Source organism: Hylobates moloch, unplaced genomic scaffold (assembly GCF_009828535.3).
Source record: "Hylobates moloch isolate HMO894 unplaced genomic scaffold, HMol_V3 SCAFFOLD_4, whole genome shotgun sequence".
Lineage (NCBI taxonomy): Eukaryota > Metazoa > Chordata > Mammalia > Primates > Hylobatidae > Hylobates > Hylobates moloch.
The window spans coordinates 115,363,088-115,375,463 of NW_026652279.1; positions in this window are offsets into that span (position 1 = coordinate 115,363,088).

The window sequence follows — 12,376 nt, forward strand, 5'->3', positions numbered from 1 at the left end:
CATTTGTCCCATTAATGTATTTTGTCCCAAAATCTATTTTTATTCTTTTTCATATGGCCTCCTTCTTATTGCATTCTAGAATTTTTGATTTTGAGATGCTTATTTTTGGCTGGAGACTAGTAATTTCATTAAGAATTTATGTGATTTATGGGTTTTTGAGTTGCATATTTAAGAAGATTTTCTTTTGATTTTACATGTGTGATAATAAGCTGGGTAGAAATAGCACTTTATGTTACAATATTGATGAAAAAAGTCTGAGAACCTGAAATACTATGCAACTGTTAAAAGAATGACATGAATCTACATAGACTAATATATGAAAAAAATTAATAACATATATTTGTAAATTTACTTTTAAAAGATGTTAAATAGTCCATAGAAAATAATAGCTTCCGAGATAATTTTAAACTGTTTAGAACAGTGCTTGGTGCATAGTAAATGCTATGCTACTGTTTATTAAAGTATGAATTCGATCTATCTAATAATCTTATACAGAGGTATGTACAATTTTTAATGGGGGATACACAACTATCTATTGGTTATTGGTTACATTCAAGTCAGGGATAAGGGGACCAGGTAGTCATATAGGAAATTAGCTTTCATTTTATCCCTTAATGCATACTGTAATTTTTTTTTTCCTTGAGACAAAGTCTCGCTCTTGTCCCCCACGCTGGAGTGCAATGGTGTAATCTTGGCTCACTGCAACCTCTGCCTTCCAGGTTCAAGCAATTCTCCTACCTCAGCCTCCCGAGTAGCTGAGATTACAGGCGCCTATCACCAGGCTCGGTTAATTTTTGTACCTTTAGTAGAGATAGGGTTTCACCATGTTGGCCAGGCTGGTCTCAAACTCCTGACCTCAGGTGATCCACCTGCCTTGGCCTCCCAAAGTACTGGGATTACAGGCATGAGCAACTGCGTCTGGCCCTGTAAATTTTTAGTATATGTTTATATGACTTATGTTGATAATATTTTAAAGAAAAAAGTGTAAAAAAAATCAAGCAATTCTGAAAATGTATAGGAAATAATTGCAGGACAAATTATTTTAGTTCTCCCTACATTAATTTGATTTTTCTGTTTTTTTACCAGAAGATATTTTTCCAAATTTTGAGTTTTTATTATTTTTTTAAACTTTTATTTTAGTTTCAGGGAACATGTAAAGGCTTGTTATATAGTTGAACTTGTATCATGGGGGTTTGTTGTACAGATGATTTCATCTCAGGTATTAAGCCCAATATCCAATAGTTATCTTTTCTGCTCTTCTCCCTCCACACACCCTCCAGCCTCAAGTAGACCCCAGTGTCCATTCTGTGTGTTCATGAGTTCGCATCATTTAGCTCCCACTTATAAGTGAGAACGTGATATATAGATTTCTGTCCTTGCATTAGTTTGCTAAGGATAACGGCTTCCATCTCCATCCATGTCCGTGCAAGGGACACTATCTCATTCCTTTTTGTGACTGCATGATATTCCCTGGTGTATGTGGACCACATTTTTTTTTCCAGTCTATCATTGGCGGGCATTTGGGTTGATTCCATGTCTGTGCTATTGCAAATAGTGCTGCAATGAACATTCACATGCATGTGTCTTCATGGTAGAATGATTTACATTCTGCTGGGTATATCTATATCACCAGTAATGAGATTGCTGGGTCAAATGGTAGTGCTGCTTTTAGCTCTTTGAGGAATTGCTATACTGCTTTCCACAGTGGTTGAACTAATTTACACTCCCACCAACAGTGTATAAATATTCCCTTTCTCTGCAACCTTATCAGCATTTGTTATATTTTGACTTTTTAATAGTAGCCATTCTGACTGGTGTGAAATGGTATCTCATTGTATTTTTGATTTGCATTTCTATAATCATCAGTGACATCGACCTTTTTTTCCTAGGCTTGTTGGCTGCATGTATGTCTTTTGAAAAAGTATCTGCTCATGTCCTTTGCCCACTTTTTAATGAGGTTTTTTTTTCTTGTAAATTTAAGTTCCTTATAGAAGCTGGATATTAGACCTTTGTCAGATGAATAGTTTGCGAAAAATTTTGCCCAGTCTATAGTTTGTCTGTTTACTCTGTTAATAGGTTCTTTTGCTATGCAGAAGCTCTTAAGTTTAATTAGATCCCATTTGCCATTTTTTGCTTTTGTTGCTATTAATTTTGATGTCTCTATGCAAGGCCGTATTGTAACAGGTTACTTTAATTTTTTTTTTTTTTTTTTACCATGCTGGTCTCCAGCTCCTGGGCTCAAGAGATCTTCCAGCCTCAGCCTCCCAAGTAGCTGGGACTGTAGTCATGCACCTCTATGCCCAGCTATTTTTGTTGTTTCTGTTGCTTTTATATATGAAAATCTTTTATCTTGTAAACTTGAATTATTTCAGTTTAAGAGAGCGCTTCCCCCCTTTTTAAATTGTATAAATGATAATTGTTTACATTCTATTTTCTTACTTTTCCTTTGGAAACACACACATTTTGTAGTCTGAGACACCATTACATGTCCACCAGAACTGTCCCTGCTTTTTTTCTCTCTCACAGTTTTCATTCCTTTCATCTGTTCCAATGCCTTCCAGATAAGCTACCCAGTTGTGTACCACCGATTACTGGAGTTGAGTTTTGCAACATCTGATCTTCTTTCAGGTGAGAGAAATGTAAGTTATTTCATTGATGGTTTTATTTCCTTTCATTTCATGCATTTCTCTCTTTTGTTTTGTATTTTTGCCAGTGAATTCGTTCAATATGGCTCCTAGGAATCATACTTAACTGCATACATCTGATGGCATCAACAGATTCCTAACATAATCTATTGTATTCTATAGAAATAACACCCCTCCCCAAAATAGAATAATTATTGGCTTATGTGTGTGTGTGTGATAGTTTTAAAAGACCTGAGTATTTTTTAATTATTAAAAATGAAGCCATGTGTTCTGGTGGGCATTGGCAAATACATTTTTTAGTTCCATTTTCACCTCACTCCTGCAACTGCACACCTGGATCCTGACAGATTACTTTCACCAAGAATAGATGTGTTTGGTACATAGCCTAATTCCTTGAGCTTCTCAGATGTTTATTTAGTTCTGTTCTCCTGAGAATTTCCTCCTTTGCATGTCAAATTCTCTGTTTTCATTACAGTATCATATGCAAAATCTATTTTTCCTTTGTTCATAGGACAGAATATGAAAGACTATTTCTCCCAGCACCCACTGTACATCATTTCCTAAATTGCTGTTTTCTACAGAACCATTCTCAAATCAAGGCCAAAATATCCTTATTACTCTATACTCATAACTCTCATTATGTCATTTTAATTTTGTCGGTTTTCATATATTCTCCATGTGACCTTATTTTTCTAAAATGTACTTTCATCAGTAGGGAAAATACAGTGTTATATCATAAATAAATAGTTCTACATTTTCTTCTAAGGTATGTTCATTGCACTAGGTGTTAATATCAATGCCATTCTTACATATTTTTGTGTGCTTTACTGTCTTCCTGAGATCTATATTAGGAAATAAAAACTTAAGATTTTAGAATGAAAAACTATAAGAGAGAATATCAAATGAAGAAATAACACACCAAAAGCCTTATTTTTGAAACAAAAATTTCTAAGTACTGAATTCCTTGCTAGAGACATGAGAGTGTGTATCAATTCATGAAAGAGATTGATCAAGATAGACATGTGATTCTCAAGTTTAAATATATAGAGAAGAAATAATTAGGATATCTGAAGTTTCTTACAAGTAATCTGGGGTGTAAGAAGTAGCTTGGAATATAGCTGAAGCACGTTTGGCCCTATTGATAGTTGTTCAAGCTGGGTGTGGGTTCATTGTATCACTGACTGTAATTTTCTATAGGATTAAAATTTTCCACCTTAAAAAGCTTAAAAGAAAATTATGAAATATAACTCTCGAATTACTGAGAAAATTTAACTGAGGTTCTAAATAAAAACAATTATGTTACACTTTTAGTTAAGGATGTTTATATTTATTTAAAACCCACAATTATTTTATTCTTTTTTAATAGATTCGATGCTTTTCTGACACAAATTTTCTAAGATGGTTGAGTTCCAAGACATAAATATACATATAATTTGTATTTCAGAATACACACACATACACATTCACAAAAGGAAATATCTTTGAACATTTCACACTTTTTCATCTTCAGAGCTCTTCATAGAGAACCTGGGCTTGCCAGATAGAGTACTGACTGAGCTTCTGTGCCTGAAATTTAATAGGAAAAAGGAAGGGGAGAAAAGTAAGAGGCATACAGAGCAAAGATTAATGTATTAGGAAGACCATTCTCCATGCGTCTCATGTTTTTGAACTTCTTGTGAATTAGTCACTAACTGTATTTTTTTTTTTTTTTTTGCTTCAGATTACCTTTGAAATAATACTTAGATAGTGGTTAGCCTTGGTAGATAAAGATAGTCTCTCTCTCTCTCTGTCTCTCTCTGGAGCAAAAGGAAGGTTTGCTTAGTGTCCAGTACAATAAAGATAAATGTCTGTATCCAGAGCAAGAATAGATCTGCATATAAAATATTTTAGTTCCCTAGGTTAACTGTCCCTCTCTTATGACATAATCCAGTTTTCTCTCTTTAATCTCACATTTTTCATATCAATTCTTTGGAATTGGAACTCCGGAAACTGGCACAATATGTTGATGCTCTGGCTATTGTTACTTCTGTGAGTAATAAAATATTCTTCATCTTTGATCCAGAGGAAGTTTCACATCCTCTGCCAGCATCCACGAAACTGTGAAAGCTAACATCTTAGCTTGCAAGTAGGTTAAAATATCGGATGCTTTACTGTTGTTGATAGTTGAATGAAATTCTTTAGGTTAAGAAAATTAATTTCTTGAAGTAGTTAGAACAGTTGTGGTATATGAAGGCAAAGGAAAAGAGAAATGAAAAATGTTATGGTCTCTGTTTACTTAGCAGTCTTCCATAAATACATGTAAAGGATTTGTTATTTTGAGGCTACATTTGAAGACATGAAGTGTATGCCTAAGTTTATACGTCTGTATTTTTGTTCACCTACATCATTCTAGGCCTAATTTAACTTATAGCTTCATAAACATTACCTGTGTATCTTCACTGATATTTTAGTGGGAAGTTAGAAGAAATTAAAGTATTGTTAGTCTTCCACCTTACTGAACTAAAAATTTCATGGTCCTATTTAACATTCAATTACAGTTCCAGGAACTCAGATTCTATCTTCCATTTTATCATTTTCAGCCCAGTACTTCTTCAAAAGAAAAAGAAGAAACAATTTTTTTTCTCTCTCTCTCCAACCCCACCATTCCCTGCCAACCACCGCCCCCGCCAGGCAAAATAAACCTTAAACATATACACAAACATAATAATCACCTGTTTTCCAAATCTACCAAGGGGGAAATAGTTACTTAGTATTTATTAAAGAACCATCAGTATATGGGATTAAGTCACTTGGAGACATACACATTAATAGGTTACTGCCTCCTTGGGTTTACAGTCACAATTCCAAATGGCTCTAATAAAATATTAACATTAAAAGAACAGACAAACATATATTCAAGTAGGAAGTTGAGAGTCAGTACTACAGGGTTGCATCAACACTAAGAATAGATAAGATAAATTATGCTAGAAAATGTCAAAGCCTATAAATTTACCAAGAACCAACAATGCCACATTTCATGATTGTTCATAGTTAGAAGAGGATGGAAAAGATGTTTCATGAAAAAAATTAGAAAGCAGGTTTACAAAACTGTATATATATATACAGTTTGATAATTTTAAACAGAGATTTATTTGCCTAAATATGTTTCCTCTACCTAGAGCAGTTTCTTCCACCTTCAGTCAACTGCCTTCTAACTCTTATCTCCTTCTGTCACCTCCACCATCTTAGCTTTATCTGTGTGCTTCCATGGTCCATTGTGCCTGCTCCTTTTATAGCATTTATCATAATATACTTCAGTTACCTTTTTTTCCTATTAAACTGCAATATCTTTGAAGATATAGATTATGTCTTTCACACTATTTAGATATAGAATATGTGTTTATTGAATGAATTACTTTATAATTAAAAAAAATCATGCTAAATACTATGCTACTGTGGATTGGCTCCTGGTACAATAAAAGGACATTGGTAGAAAATTGATGAAATCTGGATAAAGTGTGTAGTTAATATTAATGTGCCCTGTTATTCTCTTGAAGAAACATAACCATTATGTAAGATATTAACAATAGGGAAAACTGCATGACAAGCATGCGGGAACTCTGTACTGCCTTTCACAATCTCTGTAAACCAAAAATATTTCAAAACAAAATGCGTATTTAAAAAATTATCATGAAAATTGTTTATTATTATTATTCTATCAGATGAAATATGTAAAATTCTGTAATCTGAATTATCCTGGGCCTCATTTGCTGTTGGTAGTAATGAAATATGTCAGTAATTTTTTATGCCCAAACGGTCTTGCTATGTAAGACCACTTTACCCCATTGAAACTATCTGGTTGTCTAGAGATCCTTGGGGGTGATCTATAAGTGATCATACACAACCTTGCTTCATGTTGTTCCATTATGGTGGCTTTTACAGGTCTGCTGTCTTCACAATTTTGGAAAAGTTCCCTTCCCTTTACCACTGCCACTGATGCAGCTCCTGTGAGAAGGCTCATTCTTGGAGAGCTCACTGATAACTGGGGCAAACTCCTCACAGAATTGAAGAGAATGTTCCCCTCACTCATTCTTCTGCAGTTTTCTGTCACCTCACCATAAAAACTCTCCCCTCAGCAGGAACTTTTGCCCTTTCTTCTCCGCCAGGTATCAGATCTGATTCTGTAGTCTAACTAGTGAACTCATACTATTCTGTTCTCCTGATTCAATTTGGGATACTCTTGATCTTCCCTCAGCCAAAAAATGATAGACTGCAAGCCTTCACTTTGAGTCTGGGAATGGCCGTGGCTTTGCTTTATACACTCAGTGGGGCACTCTGCTGTGGGTTAACTTACAGATCTGAGGTTAATAGGAAAGCCATGGAGAAGGCTAAATTTAGACCTGACTGTGACCTGGCCTTCAGACTGGACTCAGTCCTCTTGGTCATCCTGACTAGGAAAACTAATGATCAGTGGCAACCATGTAATATAGTGTCTGTCTGCTTGCCCATATCGTCAGAGGTGAAAAGACCTTGTGGTCCATTTTAAGAACTCTACGCGGAAAAAAATTTCTGTCTAGATGTTGTTTACAGTTACTGTAGACATTTTAAAGAGTTCCTGAATACCAGTGTCTTCAATCCCTGAAAATAAAGATCAATAGATATAATTTTGGATGTATACTTGCGAAGCTTGAAAGAGCTCTGAGGTGAGTATGGGTCATTTTCTACTTTCATGCATTTAACTGCTTCTGTCATGATCCTGTCAGAGTTTCTACTGAAAACTGAGAGCCTTTTCAAGCTCCCTGTCCCATAGACTCTTATGCATCAGCCCATGATGATGGTGCCTGGTAGGATCTTGGTTAATTTACAGAACAAAAGACATTGGTAAATTTGGATATCTAAACGGATGCAGCTAGTGGGCATAAAAAATAATTCTTCATCTTAAAGCTCTTTATACACAAACTCATTGTGATACTTAATACTACCGTTGGATAAATCCCAATATTCTTCATTCTTGGATAATAATCACATTGATTTCTCTTATCAAAAGAATTTCCATTTGGAATAGTGCCAGGGGATTTAATGAATATAATTTGTTCTTAATGCCTTTTCTAATTGCCCTCTTTTCTCTAACATTTTATCTATGTTCCAAGAAATTAAAAAGTTGTTTTATTCCATTTTATAAAATTTTTTAATTGTAAAGTTTTTAATTATAAAGTTTTTTTATGGCAAAGATACATAAAACACAAGGCCTGAAAAAAATTAGAATAAACACAAACAGGAGGATTGGTTAGCTTATTAAGGTGGGGATGAGGACAATTTAAATTGGAGCATGAGTAAGAAATGAAAGAACCATATTATATCTGCTATGAAATGACTATAGTGTCAGCACCTAACAAACTATACTGAGTAAATGTTAAATAAAATGTACTAAAATGGCAATTTAATGATCCAATATGTTTATGGAGCAGCAAAAAAAAAAAGAAAAAAGAAAGGAAGAAAAATTACCTCCAGCTATTTGGCACAATCTTAAATTAAAAGTGTAGGTTTATTTACAGAGCAACCATTTATGAGTATAAAAAAATTAAGAGGAAAAAGTAAGTATATTTTCTTCCAAATTGAACATAAAAAATTAATTTAAAATTAAATTAGGTCTCTGTGTCAAGATAAATCTATTTATTTTTCCCTCAAAATTATACTCTCATCCTGAACTTTTACTGACATTCACAGCTTTGCTTTTATTTTATTTCCTGCCATTCATCATCCTTATTCATTAAAAATTTCTCTACAATTTTAATATGCTTAACTAGCCAAAGGCAGGGGCATTCTAGCTGTGTTTCCCACACCTGGTTGAGTATCAGGATCATTGGAAAATTTGTTTTGTTGTGTTTTGTTTTTGATACCAGTTTCCAGGGCCCTCACCAAATGTCTAAACTAGAATCTCTGAAGTTGGGACATAGAACTCTGTATTTTTGTAACATGGTCCCTAGAGATTTCTGATTTATCAACTGTCATTTAAAAACCATTATTCTTTGTGATTTTTTAAAAAGTCCACTGAATGAAGCCTAGTCATTTCTAATGATTTAAAATCCAACAAGAAAAAAAAACCTAACAACATATTTTTAAATAAACCTACTCATCATTTCTACATTGTTTTCTAAGAAGATAAACATTCTTCTAGGCATCCAATCTTAGAATCTAGAACAAGTCTTAACTTTCCTCTGTGCATGCAGGCAGCTCCTTGCTCCTGTTGATTCTGTTTTCCTAATGTCTTCCAAATTAATCTTTGCCTTTCTCTTTCGCACTACTACTGCTCTAACTCAATATGGCTTTGCTTTAAATCCTTAGTTGATTTCCCGTTTCAGATGAGAAAAATCTATACACCTGAGCTTGGTAACAGTCCTTAGTATAATAACTTGTGGCCAATGCTTCTCATTAGCTGTATCTTTTACTATTCATGTCACCCCAACATGACACGCCGAGTTTCTTGTTTTTGTTTGTTTGTTTGTTTTCTTGTCTATATGTTTTCTAGCCTCTGCATGGGAATTAGCATAAGAAACATTCCTGCGTATGATGGGGGAAAATGTAATCTAGGAATTGTTTAAATAAAATTGTAAGGCAGAGTAGATTTTTCCCAAGCATAGGAAGGAGAGTGAAGCAAGTCTATGTAAAGGTTCTGCCTCTCTCTATCATTTTAATACCACCAACTTATTTAACTTTGAATCTGGTAGAGAATAATAGTATTTTCCATTATAAATTCTACCTAGTAGCATTGAATATATGTAACACCAGAGATATTGCAGGTTAAATCTGGTAAGTACACTTCCAGAAATCTAAAAGGGTCACCTCTAATTTTGTGATTTGACATTGAAGCTTTTTCCACAAGACAAAAATCTGTCATATCTCTGAGGAGCAGTTGTTTCTTCAGCTATTGAATGGAATACTTAGTGTATTCTCTAATACTGACACCTTAATATTTCTAAATAAGTATAGTTCTTATTTACTCATTGTGTTAGCAATTTCCACATAGCATAATTGAAAATAATTTATAAAGTATTTAACATATAATAACTTCTTCTGAACAGAAGCCTATAGACCAAATGAGCCGGAAAAAAAACAAAAAAGAAAGATAGATAAGAAAGGGATAATATGTTTTTATTTTAAAACTCCTTCATTTTAACTCAGAGGTCCAGGGATGTAGGCAAGCTGTGACTGGTAACGTGTTTTCCTTTTTTACTGATATATAATAGTTGTTTTTTAAGGCAAAATATTTGTCTCACCCCTTTTCTGTAGTTCTGTAATCAATGGGACCTCTTCCCCTCTAGTCTCCTGTCCCTGTCACGTCTATGCAGGTTTGTTTCAGATTCCCAGCTGTAAAGTTCTGAGAAAGATGTTAGCACTGGTCTCTCTTATTTAATTATGGTAATAAGAGTATAAATGTTTATTTACCTCTTGCCGACTTCAACTAAACTAGTTCAAGAACTACTCAGATGTTCAAGGAACGTAGTTTGTCTCAATCAAGGAAACAAGTTCTGTCTTTGAAGAAAAAATAAGACTCCTGGCCTCTATACTGTCTAGCGCTCAATTAGTTATAATTGTTACCATGTAATGAGGACATAGTGTGTCTCACGCACTTAATATAATCTCCTTTACCCCACCCCCTGACATCCTGTATTACAATATCCCATATTGTCCCAATTATACGTGGGGAAACTGGGCCAAATGCAAATAGAGCTGCCTCTCTAAGGCCAGAGTGTTCATAAATACAAAAACACTGAGAAAGGACTTTATTTCAAAGGACTTTACTACAAAATCTTGTGGATCAATATGTTTAGCACATCATAATGGTTCAGCTTTCAAAAAGCTAATGTGATTTATATACTTTATAATATAGAACACCCCCAGTGTAGTCCGGATACACTCTGTATTTAAATTATCAAGAAATGAATATTTATAGTATATGGGGTACATAAGAACTATACATAATCTCACATCAGTTCAGACTTCATTTCTTCACCAAATGTGTTTTGGAAAAAAAATTGTCTTTTTTATTGGGAAAATTTTAGATAAGAAGTTATAGACCTGAGATATACCCAGGATTTTCAACCAGTCTGTCAGATGTCACAGCCCAGAACGTCTATGGTGTGTTTTCTGCCAGGTTACTCTTCCTAATTGTGATGTTCAACAGAGCTTTCATTTCCCAGCAGCTAAGCACTCTCAGGCAGTGCGTTTCCTGAAAATGGAGCTACTTCCTCTGACATTATAATATATTGCAAACAGATTGTTCTACAAATTATTTTTAAATAGTCAATACAATTTTCTTGTAAATACTAAATGAAATGGAAAATAACATTCCTGATATTGGCTAGATGTACCCAAGAGTTTTTGGAATTTCAATATATTTTTCATCAATAATAATTTATATTGACAGTTATATATTTAGTATTGTTCCAAAGTAATAGAATTTATATTCTACCACCAATTTTTTTGTGATTTCATATTGTTGCAACATATGTAACTATTAACAATAATTTAACCTTAAGAATAGTTTGAGGGTTTTATTGCATCCCTTGGGAAAACACAGCGCTTTCTGGAGTCCCAGTGATTAGGCCTCATAAACCCAAGTGTTGAAAATTACACTTTAGCATGTGTGGAGGATTTGTTTTTTGAAAGCCCTAAATGCATATTTTGTTTAACTTGGTCTCAAATTCTGCTTTATTTCAATTACTACAGCATTTATCATTTCATCAATCATATTTATTAAGATTCCCTACCCTTAAAATATTCTCCAGTTGATCTCAAATTGCTTTAATTTCAATCTTGACTTTTTAGACCATTTCAGCGAAAATTAATACATCTTGATTAAGGAGTCATTAAAATAAAATGAGAAAATAATCCTTGAGAGAACTAAGAAGGATTACTTATTGAAGTCTGCTTATTTCCCTTGTTTATTCGTCTTTGTCCTTGCGGCTCAGTCCATAGAAAGGAGCTTCTCTTTTATTCTTGGTGGAAATTACATTGTAGACAAATGATGTAGGAGTTGGAGCTTATAATATTATTTACTAATTCTAATTTTGCTTAATAGATGTTTATGTGACCTTTAGTTTGTGTATTTACATATTAAACACGTTGGCTAAAATTATCATATATTAGATCCTAGTCATATGATCTTTTTCAGCACTCAGCTGGAACAACATAAAAATGGCTCCTTGCTGTTTATTCTGGTTATACATGTTCTGTTGTTACAGTTCTATATATAACAGATATAAACTCACTTTCCATATTTAAGGAAAATATTAAAAAATCATTGAGCCATCCAGTTGGTTTAAAATGTCCAGATGTTTGGCCTCTTGCAGACAAGCAGCCTAATTAAATCTCTCTTTTTCACTCGGATGTTTATCATTGTTTTGACAAACTGTAGTAGAAAGAGCACTGGTCATAGTGTAAGGAGATTTGAAAATCCTCATTAACTCATTTGCAAACTGCATGATTCTGGGTCCATGAAATGGTATCTGAAGGTGTCTAGAGGATTACTGAAAATGAATAAGGAATACTCCAGGTATGTTCTTAAATCAAGTCCTTTGTCCCTTTGCCTCGATTGTTGCTTCTATAAAATAGGGAAACTAACGCCTAAATTAAATATTCTTCTGAAGGTTTACCCTGACGAAATATGTAAAAGTACTCAATATGAAATATGTAATAAATTTCCAGTAGGGACTTCTTGAATATTAATCTGAGTTTCAGTATTATCAGCT